The sequence below is a fragment of the Salvelinus namaycush genome, chromosome 12 (assembly GCF_016432855.1).
Source record: "Salvelinus namaycush isolate Seneca chromosome 12, SaNama_1.0, whole genome shotgun sequence".
Taxonomy (NCBI): domain Eukaryota; kingdom Metazoa; phylum Chordata; class Actinopteri; order Salmoniformes; family Salmonidae; genus Salvelinus; species Salvelinus namaycush.
The window spans coordinates 51,674,691-51,693,065 of record NC_052318.1 but is presented as its reverse complement, the minus strand read 5'-3'; positions in this window follow the sequence as shown (position 1 = coordinate 51,693,065).

Sequence of the window (18,375 nt, the reverse complement as noted above, 5' to 3'; positions counted from 1 at the left end):
GACTCTGTCAGAGTTTCTCTCAAATGGCACCTTGTAAAGTTGTTTCATCGTCACTCGGTGCCGTTGGAGGATGCGTTGTGTGGTCGACAGGCTTACAGCATTGATGTTGTTAAATGTGGTGTCATTATTCAAGATATGCTCTCTTATCTCTCGAATCCTAAATTGCATTGTTGGCCAAAACCATATTTATAATTGCAGTCTCTTGTACATCTGTAAACAAGCGTCCTCATCCTCCATGGTGTCTTTGCCTTTCCACTCTGTACAGAATTCAAACACAGTATGTGTTCAGCATAGGAACTGTAAACAATGTACAAAAAAAGGTAGTACAGCATGATAACCAACCTCATTCATTCAATGCAGTGCAGTAAATGGATGGCTTAGAGTTACAAATGCTTATGCAATACTATGCAGTCATACGTATTTCAAATCAAATTTTATTTGTCACATACACATGGTTAGCAGATGTTAATGCGAGTGTAGCGAAATGCTTTACATGCAGTACATTACTGTAATGCTAAAATAGTCATTAGATAGTTGCATACCTGTTCTCATTTCTGAAGGTTCGAATTATGGACGCCACTGTAAATCGACTCAAGTTGGGCTGGACTCTCAGTCCAGCCTCTCTCATGGTCAAACCGTGGTTGATCACATGATCAACAAGTGTTGCCCTAATCTCATCAGAGATGGCTCTCCTTCCTTCTCTTCTTTGCCCTCGTCCTCTTCTTCCTCTTCCTCTCCCTCCTACTCCTCTTGCTCTCTGTCCATTGTTGGCATCCATTGTTCAAAACAGGTAATCTGACCTTTGACCTATTTATAGGCCTATACTACAGTAAAGCAGTGATTGGTTAGTGATCAGTTAAGCTATTAGTGTTTGCACATGTGAGGAGTGTGTGCGTGACCTGGTGAATAAGTGTAGCATTTTGATTGGTTGTGTTTGGAAAAGGAAAGCAAGTCACTTCCTGTTAGATTTTTGTGTTTTAGGTAGAGAATTGTGTGTAGTGTTTTGAAAAAAGTGTTTTATGCAATTGACAACTGAGTCAAAGGCTGAGAAATAGCTTATGGTTTTGGATATTTGGTGTGCAGTTTTGCACTTTGAGTGAGAGGTTTCAAAAATCGTGTGACATGAAAAGATTTTGTGTGTAAGCAGTTGGAAAAAAACTGTAAGAGAAGTTTATTGATGGTTTTTAACTTAGAGTTAATAATTGTCACTATTATCGCCCCGGTAGATTCCAGATTCTTTATTGTCTCTGGCCTGCGTGTTCCAACTGGTGAAAGGAGAGATTGCAAACAGGTCTGTGGAGCTTTGGAACACAAAAGCCCTGAATGAAAAGACTGCAACTGCGGAGGAGAGAGCGGAGAATAGACAGAGAGAAAGACAGGAGGGTGGAGTCCCTCCCTTCAGTTAGCTGCTGACATGAAAAATTATAATTATGTCAAGATCATTCATAGCAGGGATCCTGAACACGATCACTGGTGATTACCAGAGGCGGGCTACGCCCTGTTGTTAAAGGGAGAGAGAGAATGTATGTATGTATGTATGTATGTATGTATGTATGTATGTATGTATGTATGTATGTATGTGTGTATGTGTGTATGTGTGTGTGTGTGTGTGTGTGTGTGTGTGTGTGTGTGTGTGTGTGTGTGTGTGTGTGTGTGTGTGTGTGTGTGTGTGTGTGTGTGTGTGTGTGTGTGTGTGTGTGTGTGCATGTGTAAGCTGTGGAATTGTACAGAAAGACACATATCTTACGTTTCAAAAAGAAGAGCACGTAATTCTGTCTCCAGTGCCTTTAGGCCAAAAGACTGCAGCGTCAACTAGTACAGTAAATATAGGGTTTATAGGTTTAAGCTTCTCTACCATTTGATACGTACACTATCTTCCGAGAAAATATAGACATTAAAAAAGTGTTTATTTTCTCTAGCCAGGTTCCAGATCTGTTTGTACTGTTTTGCCAACTCATGTTTGGCGTGACGGCCATAGGAGTTGGCAATACACCACAAACAGATCTGGGAGAGGCTATATTTTCTCCAGAAGAAAGGCACCATCTCCCCCCTCACATGGTGTACTTGACTGGAGGCCAGAGGCGTGGATAAGAAGCCTACAGGTTTAACTCTGTTCTGTTCTGTTCATTCCAGAGTTCAGGGTGATTAGCACGGTAGTAAAGACCCATCCAGTTAAAACATGTCTAATTCCTGCCCCATGACGCCATTCACACATACCATGCGAATCTCATAGAGAACAAGCACTAAAACATACTGCTGCTTTCAGAAATAAGTAAGGTAGCTCATTTAGAGCGCATTTAATATGGAATACTAGAACTGGAATAAGAAAAGATGGCCAGCGTCAGGGTTACTCAGAAGCAAGGAATCGTATAACATGTCTTGCTCAAAGGAACAGTTCCCATTCAGAAAAGCAGCCCCAAGTCTCCCGAGTGGCGCAGCGGTCTGAGGCACTGCGTCGCAGTGCTGAGGCATCACTTCAGCCTCGATTCGATCCCAGGCCGTGTCACAGTCGGCCGTGTACGGGAGACCCATGAGGCGGCGCACAATTGACCTAGCGTCGTATGGGTTAGGGGAGGGTTTGGCTGGTATTTCCTTGTCTCGTCGTGCTCTAGAGACTCCTTGTGGCATGCTGGCGCCTGCAAGTTGACTTCGGTCATCAGTTGGATGGCATTTCCTCCGACGGCTCGCTTCTGGGTTAAGAGAGCAGTGTGTCAAGAAGCCGTTCTGCTTAGCAGGGTTGTGTTTCAGTGGATGCAAGGCTCTCGACATTCGTCTCTCCCGAGTCCGTAGGGGACTTGCAGTGATGAGACAAGACTGTAACTACCAATTGGATACCACAAAATGAAGGAGAAAAAGGGGTCTAAAATATATATATATTTTTAAAAGCAGCCCCAAGCTGCCAACCACAAAATAACCTCACATGACGTGACCATGAAAGAGAAAGAGGGTGAGAGCCTCAGAGGTGTCACATTTAAAGGTGTGGTGTATCAAAGCACAACACAAAAGAAAAGACAAAAGCTGTTCACAAATCACGAACAGATGGCATGTAGGAATAGAGGCAGAGATATGTCAACTTCACCTCTCTGTCATAACAACCTTCAGTGTCTACCTGGTCGGTGTCCCAAATGGCATTCTATTCCCTATATAGTGAACTACTTTTGACCAGGGCCCATAGGGATCTGGTCAAAAGTAGTGCACTTTGTAGGGGAAACGGTGCCAATTATCCCAATTGAGTTAGGATCAGTATTTCTATTCAGGTGCGCTGACTCTTGTAGCTGAATTGGCAATAGTACAGTATCCCAACTCGAATGAACACAACCCAACATGTTGAAGTATGCAAAGTAGACTACTGAACAGTTCAACATGTCAGTGAATATGCAATGGTATTTAAGACATATTCCTGAACTGAAAAGAGCCATTCAAATGTAGATTCTCAATTAAGCATGTTTTTAGTCCAGGACTAGTTTCATTCTGGGCCCAGGAAACAGGCCTCTAAGATTCTTTGCACTGTAAACAATTCTCACTACTTTACAGTGATGCAACCCCTCTGGTCCGTATCAAACTGGGTTGGGTTCCATTCATGTTTAAATGTTATATGTCGCCTACTCTGTCTGCCTCAATTAAATCATCATGTGTCAGGTACACTGTTAATGATTGGCCGACCTGTTGGCCAGTAAGACGCCATAAAACCTGGGTCTGTCAGCCACCTGGTAGGATAACTCCCTCTTCAGTCGCACACAGACCATAAAACATCAACCTATCTGGAGAGCAAACAGGGGAGGGGTCAGCACAGGTCCACTCAGGGACGTACATTCACAAGTGCACATACAATTTCAATGTATTATTCGAGTTTCTGCAAACCAACCTATTACCTCTGACATAGTGTCTGTTTCTGAGCATAAATATATATACAGTTGAAGTCGGAAGTTTACATACACCTTAGCGAAATACATTTAACTCCGTTTTTTCACAATTCCTGACATTTAATTCGAGCAAAATTCCCTGTCTTAGGTCAGTTAGGATCACCACTTTATTTTAAGAATGTGAAATGTCAGAATAATAGTAGAAAGAAGGACTTATTTCAGCTTTTATTTCTTTCATCACATTCCCAGTGGGTCAGAAGTTTACATACACTCAATTAGTATTTGGTAGCATTGCCTTTAAATTGTTTAACTTGGGCCAAATGTTTTGGGTAGCCTTCCACAACCTTCCCACAATACGTTGGGTGAATTTTGGCCCATTTCACCTGACAGAGCTGGTGCAACTGAGTTAGGTTTGTAGGCCTCCTTGCTCGCACACGCCTTTTCAGTTCTGCCCACAAATGTTCTATGGGATTGAGGTCAGGGCTTTGTGATGGCCACTCTAATACCTTTACTTTGTTGTCTTTAAGCCATTTTCCACATCTTTGGAAGTATGCTTGGGGTCATTGTCCATTTGGAAGGCCCATTTGCAACCAAGCTTTAACTTCCTGACTGATGTCTTGAGATGTTGCTTAAATATATCCACCAAATTTTCCTTCCTCATGAAGCCATCTATTTTGTGAAGTGCACCAGTCCCTCCTGCAGCAAAGCACCCCCGTGCTTCACCGTTGGGATGGTGTTCTTCGGCTTGCAATCCTCCCCCTTTTTCCTCCAAACATAACGATGGTCATTATTATAACGATGTGGCCAAACAGTTTCTGTTTGGCCACATTTCTCCAAAAAGTATGATCTTTGTCCCCATGTGCAGTTGCAAACTTTTTAATGGCGGTTTTGGAGCAGTGGCTTCTTCCTTGCTGAGCGGCCTTTGAGGTTATATCTATATAGGACTCGTTTTACTGTGGATATAGATACTTTTGTACCTGTTTCCTCCAGCATCTTCACAAGGTCCTTTGCTGTTGTTCTGGGATTGATTTGCACTTTTCGCACCTAAGTACGTTCATCTCTAGGAGACAGAACGCGTCTCCTTCCTGAGCGGTATGACAGCTGCGTGGAGCCATGGTGTTTATACTTGCGTACTATTGTTTGTACATATGAATGTGGTACCTTCAGGCGTTTGGAAATTGCTTCCAAGGATGAACCAGACTTGTGGAGGTCTACAATTTTCTTTCTGAGGTCTTGGCTGATTTCTTTTGATTTTCCCATGATGTCAAGCAAAGAGGCACTGAGTTTGAAGATAGGCCTTGAAATACATCCACGGGTACATCTCCAATTGACTCAAAGGATGTCAATTAGCCCATCAGAAGCTTCTAAAGCCATGACATCATTTTCTGGAATTTTCCAAGCTGTTTAAAGACACAGTCAACTTAGTGTATGTAAACTTCTGACCCACTGGAATTGTGATACAGTGAATTATAAGTGAAATAATCTGTCTGTAAACAATTGTTGGAAAAATGACTTGTGTCGTGCACAAAGTAGATGTCCTAACCGACTTGCCAAAACTATAGTTTGTTAATAAGACATTTGTGGAGTGGTTAAAAAAAACGAGTTTTAATGACTCCAACCTAAGTGTATGTAAACTTCCGACTTCCCAACTCTCTATAACATGAGAGTTGGGCAGAACAACTACTGGACACAAACCCTCTCCTGATGGAGTCATAATAGACAGCTTGACAGTCTGATGACTGAGACGAGGCAACCTTTGAGTTAGGACACACACACACACACACACACACACACACACACACACACACACACACACACACACACACACACACACACACACACACACACACACACACACACACACACACACACACACACACACACCCGTGGGAGATGAGTGGCGGGACAGACAGTTAGCCAATTTCTATAGTGGTAGATCGCTGCCAATATTGTTGTAAATAAAGACTTCCTGAAAGGGCAGAAACAGACAGGAGAGTTGTGGCTGCGTGTTAGACAGGTACACAAGTACAATACAACAATAGTGTTGAAATACCGCAGCGTCATTCTCTGTAATAGGGTTCCCCCTTGTGGTTGAACATTGTACTCTTATGCAAGTTATTCTTCCCACTCTTTATCATAGGCGACTGTGCCAACAGTCACTCTTAACTGTCATACTTCTTCTTTTCAAATAATACTTAGAGGCCAACATTTTCGTAGTACAATAGAATTGTGCAAAGCGCAACCAATACCGTAAACCTTACTATAATCTTGGAGTGTGATTTAATTAAAAAAGTTTCTTCAACAATGTGTGCTGTAAGGAGGCACTTATTTAACTAGAATTGATTAAACTGAGCTACACATAATTAGTCACTTCTTTATAACGCACATTGTTGACGAAAAGTTACGCAGACAGATTTTTACGAGGTTTATAGTAATGTTTGCACTTTGCACAATCCTTTGAGCCAGGTGAAACTAGCCTGATGGCTGCATTCACCATTCTATTTCACTTGATATAATGGTGAACACAGTGATCATGCTAGTTCCACCAGACTACAATTATTTTGCATTTGGAAAATGTCACCCTTTAACCCTATTTTCAACCGGCTAGTAGAGCATTTTTAGAAATGGATTTAGAAATGGATAACCTCAAAAATCTTCACTTGAACTCGATTGGTCAACTCCCCCAGCCGTCCTGCATCAAAACATAATTTGTATCCTTTTGGGTTGCTGCAGTTCAGTGTTGTGGCACTCTAACTTTGCCCACCCAGAGGGCTGTAAGAAAACATACAGTTACAGTGCCATCAGAAAGTATTCACACCCCTTGGCTTTTTCCACATTTTGTTGTATTACAGCCTGAATTTAAAATTGATTAAAGTGAGATGTTTTGTCACTGGCCTACACACAATACCCTTTAAGGTCAAAGTGGAATTATGTTTTCAAAATGTTTACAAATGAATTACAAATATAAAGCTGAAATGTCTTGAGTCTATAAGTATTCAACCGCTTTATTATGTCAAGCCTAAATCAATTCAGGAGTAAATAAGTCACATAATAATTTGCATTTTCACTGTGTGAAATAGTGCTTAACATGATTTTTAATGTCTATCTTATCTCTGTACCCCACACATACAATTATCTGTAAGGTCCCTCAGTTGAGCAGTGAATTTCAAGCACAGATTCAACCACAAAGACCAGGGAGGTTTTCCAATGCCTCGCCAAGAAGGGCACCTATTGGTAGATGGGTAAAACATTTTTTTTTTTACAGACAATGAATATCCCTTTGAGCACGGTGAATTTAATAATTATACTTTGGATGGTGTATCAATACACCCAGTCACTACAAAGATACAGGTGTCCTTCATAAACTCAGTTGCCTGAGAGAAAGGAAACTGCTCAGGGACTTCACCATGAGGCCAATGGTGACTTTGAAACTGAGGAAAAAACTGAGGATTTATTAACAATACTAACCTAATTGACAGAGTGAAAAGAAGGAAGCCTGTACAGAATAAAATATTCCAAAACATGCATCCTGTTTGCAACGAGGCAATAAAGTAATAAAGTAAAAAATGTGGACAAATATACTTTTTGTCCTGAATACAAAGTGTTATGTTTGGGGCAAATACAACACATTACTGAACACTACTCTCCATATTTTCAAGCATAGTGGTGGTTGCATCATGTTACGGGTATGCTTGTCATCATTAAGGACTGGGGAGTTTTTCAGGATTAAAAGAAACAGAATGGATCTAAGCACAGGCAAAATACTATAGGAACCTGGTTCAGTCTGCTTTCTACCAGACACTGGGGGATGAATTCTCCTTTCAGCAGAACAATATCCTAAAACACAAGGCCAGATCTACACTGGAGTTGCTTATCAAGAAGACAGTGAATGTTCCTGAGTGGCCAAGTTACAGGTTTGATTTAAATCTGCTTGAAAATCTATGGCAAGACCTGAAAATGTTTGTTTAGCAATGATTAACAACCAATTTGACATAGCTTGAAGAATTTTGAAAAGAATAATGGGAAAATGTTGCACAATCCAGGAGTGGACTTACCCAGAAAGACTAAAAACAGCTGTAATCACTGCCAAATGTGATTCTAACAAATATTGACTCAGGGAGTTGAATACTTATCTAAATCAAGATATATTAGTGTTGTATTCTTCATATATTTTTTACACAGTTCAGTAATTTGCAATTTGATAAGAGCTATTGATAAGAGCTAGGTAAATCAGTAATCCGTTTGGATAAGGGAATTGTAAATATAAATGACACTTGTTTTAGATATATTTGCCCTTAAAATGGAGACAAATGTGAAACCAGTCATAATGAAGCATAACTGAAGCATGTCAACATATCAACTTTCCCACAGTAAAGTTTCTGAAATGCTTTGCCATTACACAGAATTGAAATTGCATGGCCTTTTAACTTGCTGGAATGGGCACTCTCGAATGTCTTAATTAATAGACTACCCCGACTTTCTCTGTTTCCTAATTCGATCATGTTAAATATTAGCCACAGTATCTAAATGTAGGCTAATTAAATCCTTATGGAGCGGAGCACAGACCAAGTCGTAAAAGCTGGAACCTGACTCATGGCGCAATACTTGACTATGTCATCACACAGTTCCATGGTTAGTGCAGGCAATAGACGAGGGCATAGCCTACTATTGTACACTATTCTTCCTGTTATAATTCTATGTACACTAATCTTCCAACATTACCATGGGTTAAAGACCTGAATGTGGCAATTTTCCACCGATTTCTTTCTTTCATTCGTAAAGGCTCCCAAACCTGTTTTTATGATTCATAAATACTTTCCTAGCCCTAAATAATCTACAAGATCAGAGTATTTTTAAATGTACCAATTGGTGCTGTAACAGACGAATATTCATATATTTAGATGGCTTCCTTTCATTGATCCCTAATATTTTGAACCTGTTCTCTTGAAAAGCTGGAGACCACACTATCTACCCAGAGAGTTTTCATCTGTATTTTTTGTAGCTGTTTACATACCACCACAGACCAATGCTGGCACTACAACCGCACTCAGTGAGCTGTATACCGCCATAACGAACCATCAAACAGGCAATAACGTCAATACAGGACTAAGATCGAATCGTACTACACCGGCTCTGATGCTTGCAAACCATTATAGACTACAAAGGGAAGCACAGCCGAGAGCTGCCCAGTGATACGAGCCTACCAGACGAGCTAAACTACTTCTATGCTCGCTTCGAGTCAAATAACACTGAAACATGCATGAGATCACGCTCTCAGCAGCCAATGTGAGTAAGACCTTTAAACAGGCCAAAATTCACAAGGCCGCAGGGCCAGACAGATTACCGGGATGTGTACTGCGAGCATGTGCTGACCAACTGGCAAGTGTCTTCACTGACATTTTCAACCTCTCCCTGTCCGAGTCTGTAATACCAATATGTTTTAAGCAGACCACCACAGTCCCTGTGCCCAAAAACACGAAGCTAACCTGCCTAATTGACTACCGACCCGTAGCACTCACGTCTGTAGCCATGAAGTGCTTTGAAAGGCTGGTCATGGCTCACATCAACACCATTATCCCAGAAACCCTAGACCCACCCCAATTTGCATACTTCCCCAACAGATCCACAGATGATGCAATCTCTATTGCACTCCATAAGGCCCTTTCCCACCTGGACAAAAGGAACACCTACGTGAGAATGCTATTCGTTGACTACAGCTCAGTGTTCAACACCATAGTGCCATCAAAGCTCATCAATAAGCTAAGGACCCTGGGACTAAACACCTCCCACTGCAACTGGATCCTGGTCATCCTGACGGGCCGCCCCCAGGTGGTAAGGGTAGGTAACAACACATCCGCCACACTGATCCTCAACACTGGGGCCCCTCAGGGGTGCGTGCTCAGTCCCCTTCTGTACTCCCTGTTCACTCATGACTGCACGGCCAGACACGACTCCATCATTAAGTTTGTCAATGACACAACAGTGGTAGGCCTGATCACCGACAATGACGAGACAGCCTAAACGGAGGAGGTCAGAGACCTGGCCGTGTGGTGCCAGAACAACAACCTCTCCCTCAACGTGATTAAGACAAAGGAGATGATTGTGGACTACAGGAAAAAGAGGACCGAGAACGCCCCCATTCTCATCAACGGGGCTGTAGTGGAGCTTCAAGTTCCTTGGTGTCCACATCACCAACAAACCAACATGGTCCAAGCACACCAAGACAGTCGTGAAGAGGGCATGACAAAACCTATTGCCCCTCAGGGGACTGAAAAGATTTGGCATGGGTCCTCCTCAGCATCTTTACTGGTTGCATCACTGCCTGGTATGGCAACTGCTCGGCCTACAGAGGGTAGTGCGTACGGCCCAGTACATCACTGGGGCCAAGCTTCCTGCCATCCAGGACCTCTATACCAGGCGGTGTCAGAGAAAGGCCCTAAAAATTGTCAAAGACTCCAGCCACCCTAGTCATAGACTGTTCTCTCTGCTACCGCACAGGAAGCTGTACCAGAGCACCAAGAGGCCAAGAGGCTTCTTAACAGCTTCTACCCCCAAGCCATGCGACTCCTGAACATCTAATCAAATGGCTACCCAGACTATTTGCACCCCCCCCCCCCTTTTACACCGCTGCTACTCTCTGTTGTTATTATTTATGCATAGTCACTTTAATAACTCTACCTACATGTACATACAGTGCCTTGCAAAAGTATTCACCCCCTTGGCAATTTTCCTATTTTGTTTTCTGACAACCTGGTGTCGTGTCTTTGCTATCATTAAATTGAAGACTTATAGTTTATATCAAAGATTTCTGTAATTAGTTATTACGCGAGCAACTAAATAATAACGTAACTAATTAACTATGAATTTTGGGGCACCAGGGAATGTATTCAGATTACAAAGTTATAATTTCCCAATATAACCTTTCAGATATTTTCATATCTGATCAATAGTCTTCTGATTAATGATTTATTTATTTTACCTCACGTTAGTCTCATTCCAAACGTCGTAAATTGTTGGTTATCTGCACGAACCCAGTCTTCACTATGAGTCATCCATACATCAATTGTCTTAAATCATTTATTTATTACTAACTAAGTAATTCACAGAAATGCATAAACAAACAAACAAACTTAAAATGGTTACATGAAATGATGGGAGAAATATGCCCTAGTGGGCTGAACCGGCATGGCGGCTTGTTAGACAAAGGGAAAATTGGGGGTCGACTCAGAAGTCACTACAGAGTTCATAATTATAACAATTGACATGCTAATCCTTTACACATGAACGCTCACTCATTCGGGAACAACTGCAATCAATATATATATATATATATTTACTCTCAGTGTGTCGTCTTGATCGCTGGAGAAAAGTTAGTTTCTGTTGGAGAGATTCGTCCGTCTCTGTCTTGGTTATTGTGGATAGTTCAGAGTGACATTCGTTATAGAATGGATGTTTCGGCGGTTGTCGTTCTTCGCGTTCAATGATACCGAATTCCTAGCTGCAGACTAGTAGTCAATATCAAAGACTTGTTCTTATTCTGTCGGTATAGTCTTTGAGTTTAACCACGTGGTGTGGTTAAAAGATTCAGCAATGGTACTCAACCTTCGTTCTCCTCCTATGGAGAAAAACATGGTCTGCTGATAATTTCTCAGAGTTGGGTTTTTATTCGGATTGCAGAGAGGGGCTGTCCCAGGATGTCTGACCCAACTGGCTCAGGGGCGGATCCTCGGATTTAGTTCAAATCAAAAGGGATTTGTATTTTTCTTCATTAAACAGTCCAACATCATATTACACAATTATACAAACAGTATCATACTCACTCATTCATTTTATACAACAATCAGATGTAAACCTCATATCTGAGGTTATTATATAAACAGCGGTATGGTAATGTAGGACAGTCTCCCATGAGTGTCCCACGTGGTGACAAACGGACATGTTAATAGCTGGAATCTTCACCAATCTTTTATACTTTTTCCGGAACATGAAATCTGTTCGTACCTCAAGCTCTGTGAGGTGGAAGAAATGTCCTTTGTCCTGAAAGTTTACCCTCTCTCTAATACTGTTTGGCCATGAGGAGATTCTCAGGAATTTACGACGTCTCTCTGTGACCACAGCATGGGTTGAAGGAGGAAAGGGGGAGGCAGTGAGTGGCAGGGAGAGGGGAATGGGCTTTATGTACCTAAACAGGCAACGTCATGACACTGGATTTAAAATTGATTATTGAGGGGTTTGTAATCATTTGATTTACACAACATGCCTATCACTTTGAAGATGCAAAATATTTTTTATTTTGAAACAAACAAGAAATAAGACAAAAAGAACAGAAAACTTGAGCGTGCATAACTATTCACCCCCACAAATTCTATACTTTGTAGAGCCACCTTTTGCAGCAACTACAGCTGCAAGTCTCTTGGGGTATGTCTCTATAAGCTTGGAACATCTCGCCACTGGGATTTTTCTCAATTCTCAATTGGATTGAGGTCTGGGCTTTGACCACGTCATTCCAAGACATTTAAATGTTTTCCTTTAAACCACTCGAGTGTTGCTTTAGCAGTATGCTTAGGGTCATTGTCCTGCTGGAAGGCAAACCTCCGTCCCAGTCTCAAATCTCTGGAAGACTGAAACAGGTTTCCCTCAAGAATTTCCATCCATCGTTACTTCAATTCTGACCAGTTTCTCAGTCCCTGCCGATGAAAAACGATGGTGTTCTCGGGGTGATGAGAGGTGTTGTGTTTGCACCAGACATAGCGTTTTCCTTGATGGCCAAAAAGCTCAATTTTAGTCTCATCTGACCAGAGTACCTTCTTCCATATGTTTGGGGAGTCTCCCACATGCCTTTTGGCGAACACCAAACGTGTTTGCTTATTTATTTATTTTCTTTAAGCAAAACTTGAGACATCTGTGGCATTGCAAAAGTGCACATTTAAGAGTGGCCTTTTATTGTGCCCAACACAAGGTGCACCTTTGTAATGATCATGCTGTTTAAAACTTCTTTGAGATTGGTGTCCCGTCTACGGGACGGTTGAGCTAACGTAGGCTAATGCGATTAGCATGAAGTAACAAGAAAATTTCCCATAGAAATATCTGATATTGGCAGAAAGCTTACATTTTTGTTAATCTAACTGCACTGTCCAATTTACAGTAGCTATTACAGTGAAAGAACACCGTGATTTTGTTTGAGGAGAGTGCACAGTTCTGAACATGAAAAGTTATTAATAAACAAATTAGGCACATTTGGGCAGTCTTGATAAAACATTTTGAACAAAAATGTAATGGTTCATTGGATCAGACTAAAACTTTGCACATACACTGCTGCCATCTAGTGGTCAATATCTAAATTGCAACTGGGCTGGAAAAATACATTATGGCCTTCCTCTTGCATTTAAAGATGATGGTCCAAAGAAATTGTTTTAAACGGTTGTTTTTTTCTTTGTATTATCTTTTACCAGATCTAATGTGTTATATTCTCTTACATTCCTTTCACATTTCTACAAACTTCAAAGTGTTTCCTTTCAAATGGTATGAAGAAAATGCATATCCTTGCTTCAGGGCCTGAGCTACAGGCAGTTAGATTTGGGTATGTCGTTTTAGGCGAAAATTGAAAAAAAGGGGCTGATCCTTAAGAGGTTTTAAAGTGGTCATATGGACAGATATGTAACAGTATAACTTTAAACCGTCCCCTCGCCCCGACCTCGAACCAGGGACCCTCTGCACACATCAACAACAGTCACCCACGAAGCGTCGTTACCCATCGCTCCACAAAAGCCGCGGCCTGCTCTGCAAGGGGCAACACTACTTCTAGGTTTCAGAGCAAGTGACGTAACTGATTGAAACGCTATTAGCGCGTACCCGCTAACTAGCTAGCCATTTCACATCCGTTACAGATACTCCAATCTTCGCTGTGGAACTTTGCAGTTCCTTCAGGGTTATCTTTGGCCTCTTTATTGCCTCTCTGATTAAATTCCCTCCTTGCCTGGAACGTGAGTTTTGGTGGGCTGCCCTCTCTTGGCAGGTTTGTTGTGGTGCCATATTCTTTCCATTTTTTAATAATGGATTTAATGGTGCTCCGTGGGATGTTCAAAGTTGTTTATTTTTTTTATAACCCAACCCTGATCTGTACTTCTCCACAACTTTTTCAATTACCTGTTTGGAGAGTTCCTTGGTCTTCATGGTGTCGCTTGCTTGGTGGTGCCCCTTGCTTAGTGATGTTACAGACTTTGGGGCCTTTCAGAACAGGTGTATATATACAGAGATCATGTGACAGATCATGTGACAATTATATTCCACACAGGTGGACTATATTTAACTAATTATGTGACTTCTGATTGTAATTGGTTGCACCAGATCTTATTTAGGGGCTTCATAGCAAAGGGGGTGAATACATATGCACACACAACTTTTCCATTTTTTATTTATTTGAACTTTTTGAAACATGTAATTTTTGAAATTTCACTTCACCAATTTGGACTATTTTATGTATGTCCATTACATGAAGTCCAAATAAAAATCGATTTAAATTACGGGTTGTAATGCAACAAAATAGGGAAAATGCCAAGGGGGATGAATACTTTTGCAAGGCATTGTATTACCTCAACTAACTGGTGCCCCCGCAAATTGACTCTGTACCGGTACCCCCTGTATATAGTCTCGCTATTGAAATTTTACTGCTGCTCTTTAATTACTTGTTACTTTTATCTGTTATTCTTATCCTTATTTTTTTTAACTGCATTGTTGGTTAGGGGTTCGTAAGTAAGCATTTCACTGTAAGCATTTTCACCTGTTGTATTCTGCGCATGTGACAATTTGATTTAAATTGATTTGATATACTGTATTCTACTGAGTCTGTCGACAAAATGTTAACTAAAATGTACACTGTATTTAAAGGGATGGCTTAAGATAAATGTACCCTATTGAATGAAAACTCCACTAGAAAATCTGTTGGCCAGCAAGTGGGAGGGTTTTTGGTAGTTGGATTAATTTATAAAAGTGCATGCAAGGGAACCATGTCGCTCCTTCATAAGGTAAGTCTGAATACCAACTACTGAGAAGTGTGTAGGAAAGACGTGTGTTAGAAAGGCAGAATTTCCTAAATTGGAATCAGCCACTTGAAACTAATGCCAAATGTACAGTCACGTCCGAAATTATTGACACCCTTGATTAAGATGAGCAATAATGACTGTATAAAATAAATAATAAAAATCCTGAGCTATATTGTATGCTTAAAACAATTGGGAAATTATATATTTTTTATACTAATACAAAAGTGCTCAAAAGTGAGACTTTTTTTCTCTAAAAGATAGGGGTCAAAATTATTGACACCTTAAAGATTCTTGTAAATAAAGTAGTCAAACTTTTATATTTGATCCCATATTCCTAGCACGCAATGACTATTTCAAGCTTGTGACTCTACAAACATGTTGTAACGGTCCTGACCTGTTTTATGTTGTTTTTGTATGTGTTTAGGTCAGGGCATGTGTTTTGGGTGGGCAGTCTATGTTATCTGTTTCTATGTTGGTTTTGGTTGCCTGGTATGGCTCTTAATTAGAGGCAGGTGTTTTGCGTTCTCCTCTAATTAAGAGTCATATTTAGGTAGGGTGTTCTCACTGTTTGTTTGTGGGTGATTGTCTCCTGTGTCGTCGAATGTATGTACCATACGGGACTGTTTGGCTGTTCGTTTATTTTGATGTCGTCTGTTTCCTGTCCGTGAGTTTACGTTTAGTTATGTAAGTTTATGTTCAGGTTTCGTCAACGTCGTTTTCTTGTTTTGTATATTTGAAAGTGTTTTGTTTTTTCGTGTTGCCATCGTCGTTATAAATAAAGAGATGGCTTATTTCCCAAGTGCTGCGTTTTGGTCTGATGATCCTTCTCTCCTCTCCTCGTCCGAGGATGAGGAGAGCGACAGCCCTTACACATGTTGGATGTATTTTCAGTTTGTTTTGGTTGTGTTTCAGATTATTTTGTGCCCAATACAAATTCATAGTAAATAATGTATTGTGTCATCGTGGAGTCACTTGTATTATAAATAAGAATATAATATGTTTCTAAACACTTCTACATTAATGTGGATGCTACCATGATTAGGGATATTCATGAATGAATCGTGAATAATGATGAGTGACAATGTTAAAGAGGGTCAAAGATCATACACACAAGCCATGCTAACCTCCCGTTATTGGAAATGGTGAGAGGTTAGTAACGTTCTTAGAGGAACATTATTCACGATTCATTCAGGATTATCCATAGTCATGGTAGCATCCACATTGGGCCCAAAATCATCTGAAACACAACAAAAACGAATTGCAAATGCATCCAGCAAGTTTTTAGACCAACACACAGACATCATTTACAAATAAAGCATTTGTATTTATTGAGTCCGCCAGATCAGAGGCAGTAGGGTTGACCAGAGATGTTCTCTTGATAAGTGTGTGAATTGGACCATTTTCCTGTCCTGCAAAGTATTAAAAATGTAACGAGTACTTTTGGGTTTCAGGAAAATGTATGGAGTAAAAAGTACATTATTTTCTTTCGGAATGTCGTGAAGTAAAAGTAAAAGTTGTCAAAAATATAAATAGTAAAGTATAGATACTAAAAAAACTACTTAAGTAGTACTTCAAAGTATTTTTTACTTAAGTACTTTACACCACTGCTAACAGCCAACTCCTCTCTCATATCTCTTCATTGAGCAGAGCAGCCCAAGAGGAGCAGTTGCTATGGAAACACACTCACAGCTGCCATGCGCAAAATGCATGCAGAGCGAGCTGCCTGTACGCAGGGAGCGATCGAGTGACAGACAGAGAGGAGCAGCTAATGGATTTATTAATGGAGGAAGTTATTTATGATTTCGGGTTTCAGACAGGGCTGGGCTTAAATTTGGTAGAAGCAATCGGGCCTGGGTAGTGTAGGACCTGAACATTGCAGGCATGTGTAGGGCTAGGAGACATCCCAAAAATTGGTCTTCTCACAAAAACATTTGTAGCATCTGAACGGTTTGTCGTACAAACTATGACCACTCTATAGAAAAGGGAGACTCGCACAAACACGTCTCCCACAAGTGTCACGGGACTCACCCAAAGGCAACCCATACAAATTAATGTAAGTATGGAGGTAGTTTTGTGCCAGCAAAAATAAGGGGTTAAATATACGTAAAAAATGTATATATTGTGGCAGACGGCAGGGAGAGGTGAGGGGAGTGGTTATTGAGGGGAGATATCTGTCAGCCCGATGGCTCCACCCCCGATCCTGATACGGACTTCCTGCCCCAACTTGGAAAGGCTGAGTTCGTTAAGCCAGGGAGTGCTTGGGGATAAAGGAGGAAGCAGCCTGCACAAAGGGGCAGAGTAGGAGAGAACCAAGTGTGTTATGCAGAGTGGGAGAAGAGAGAATACTATCTGTGAGAGTACCCGTTGTGACCTGGACTGTCGGACTACCCCCCTTGTGTACCGGACCAGATTGGCTGAGGACCCGAGTGTGAGGATTACCCCTGGAAAACGGAACGGACAAAGAGAACGGCTTGTGGACTGTGAAGTGATTGGTGACTTCCCCCTTCTTTCCCCATGTACCAAAATCCCTAATAAACTTCCCCTTTGCATTCTATTTGTGCTACTGGTGCCTGTTTTGTTATTGAACTTGGTGACGTGGAAACTCCACACCCTTGAGCCTGCTACAATATATATTTCCAGAGTTTTCTTACATCTCCTAGATATAGGACAGACACTTCAAAACCTTAGTCCTTATGATTTATTTTTTTATGTATTTTTTGCCATTCATGAATGTGTTATTCAATGTGTTTCTCCGGGATATAGTAGTAAAGGATAAATTCTCAAGAATATAAAATATTTTCTGGGGATACCTAAAGAGGTCCTCCTATCAAATATCTATATGATCCATGGTATGACCTTATGTCAGACTACTGAAAACAATCTACTGGCCACAACTACTGAACTACACACCTACTTAACAAAACGACTGACCACTACTGACCACAACTACTGGCCAAAATGACTGACCACAACCACACATCTACTAACCACACAACTGTTGAACCATACAACAACTACTAACCACAACCACTCAACTACTGACCACAACTACTGACCACGACCGCACAACTACTGACCACAACTACTGAACCACACAACTACTAACCACACCTACTGACCACGCAACTACTGACCACAACTACTGAACCACACAACTATAGAACCACACAACTAATGACCACAAATACTGACCACAACAACACAACTAGAGAACATAACTACTGAACACAATTACTGAACCATACACTTACTTAACAAAACTACTAACCACTACAGACCACAAATACTGACCAAAACTAATACCCATAACAGTACAACTACTGAACCACATAACTACTGACCACAACCACACAACTACTGACCATAACCACACACCTACTGACCACAACACAATTACAAACCATAATTACTGAGAACAACCACACACCTACTGACAACTACTTCACCACACACCTACTTAACAAAACTGC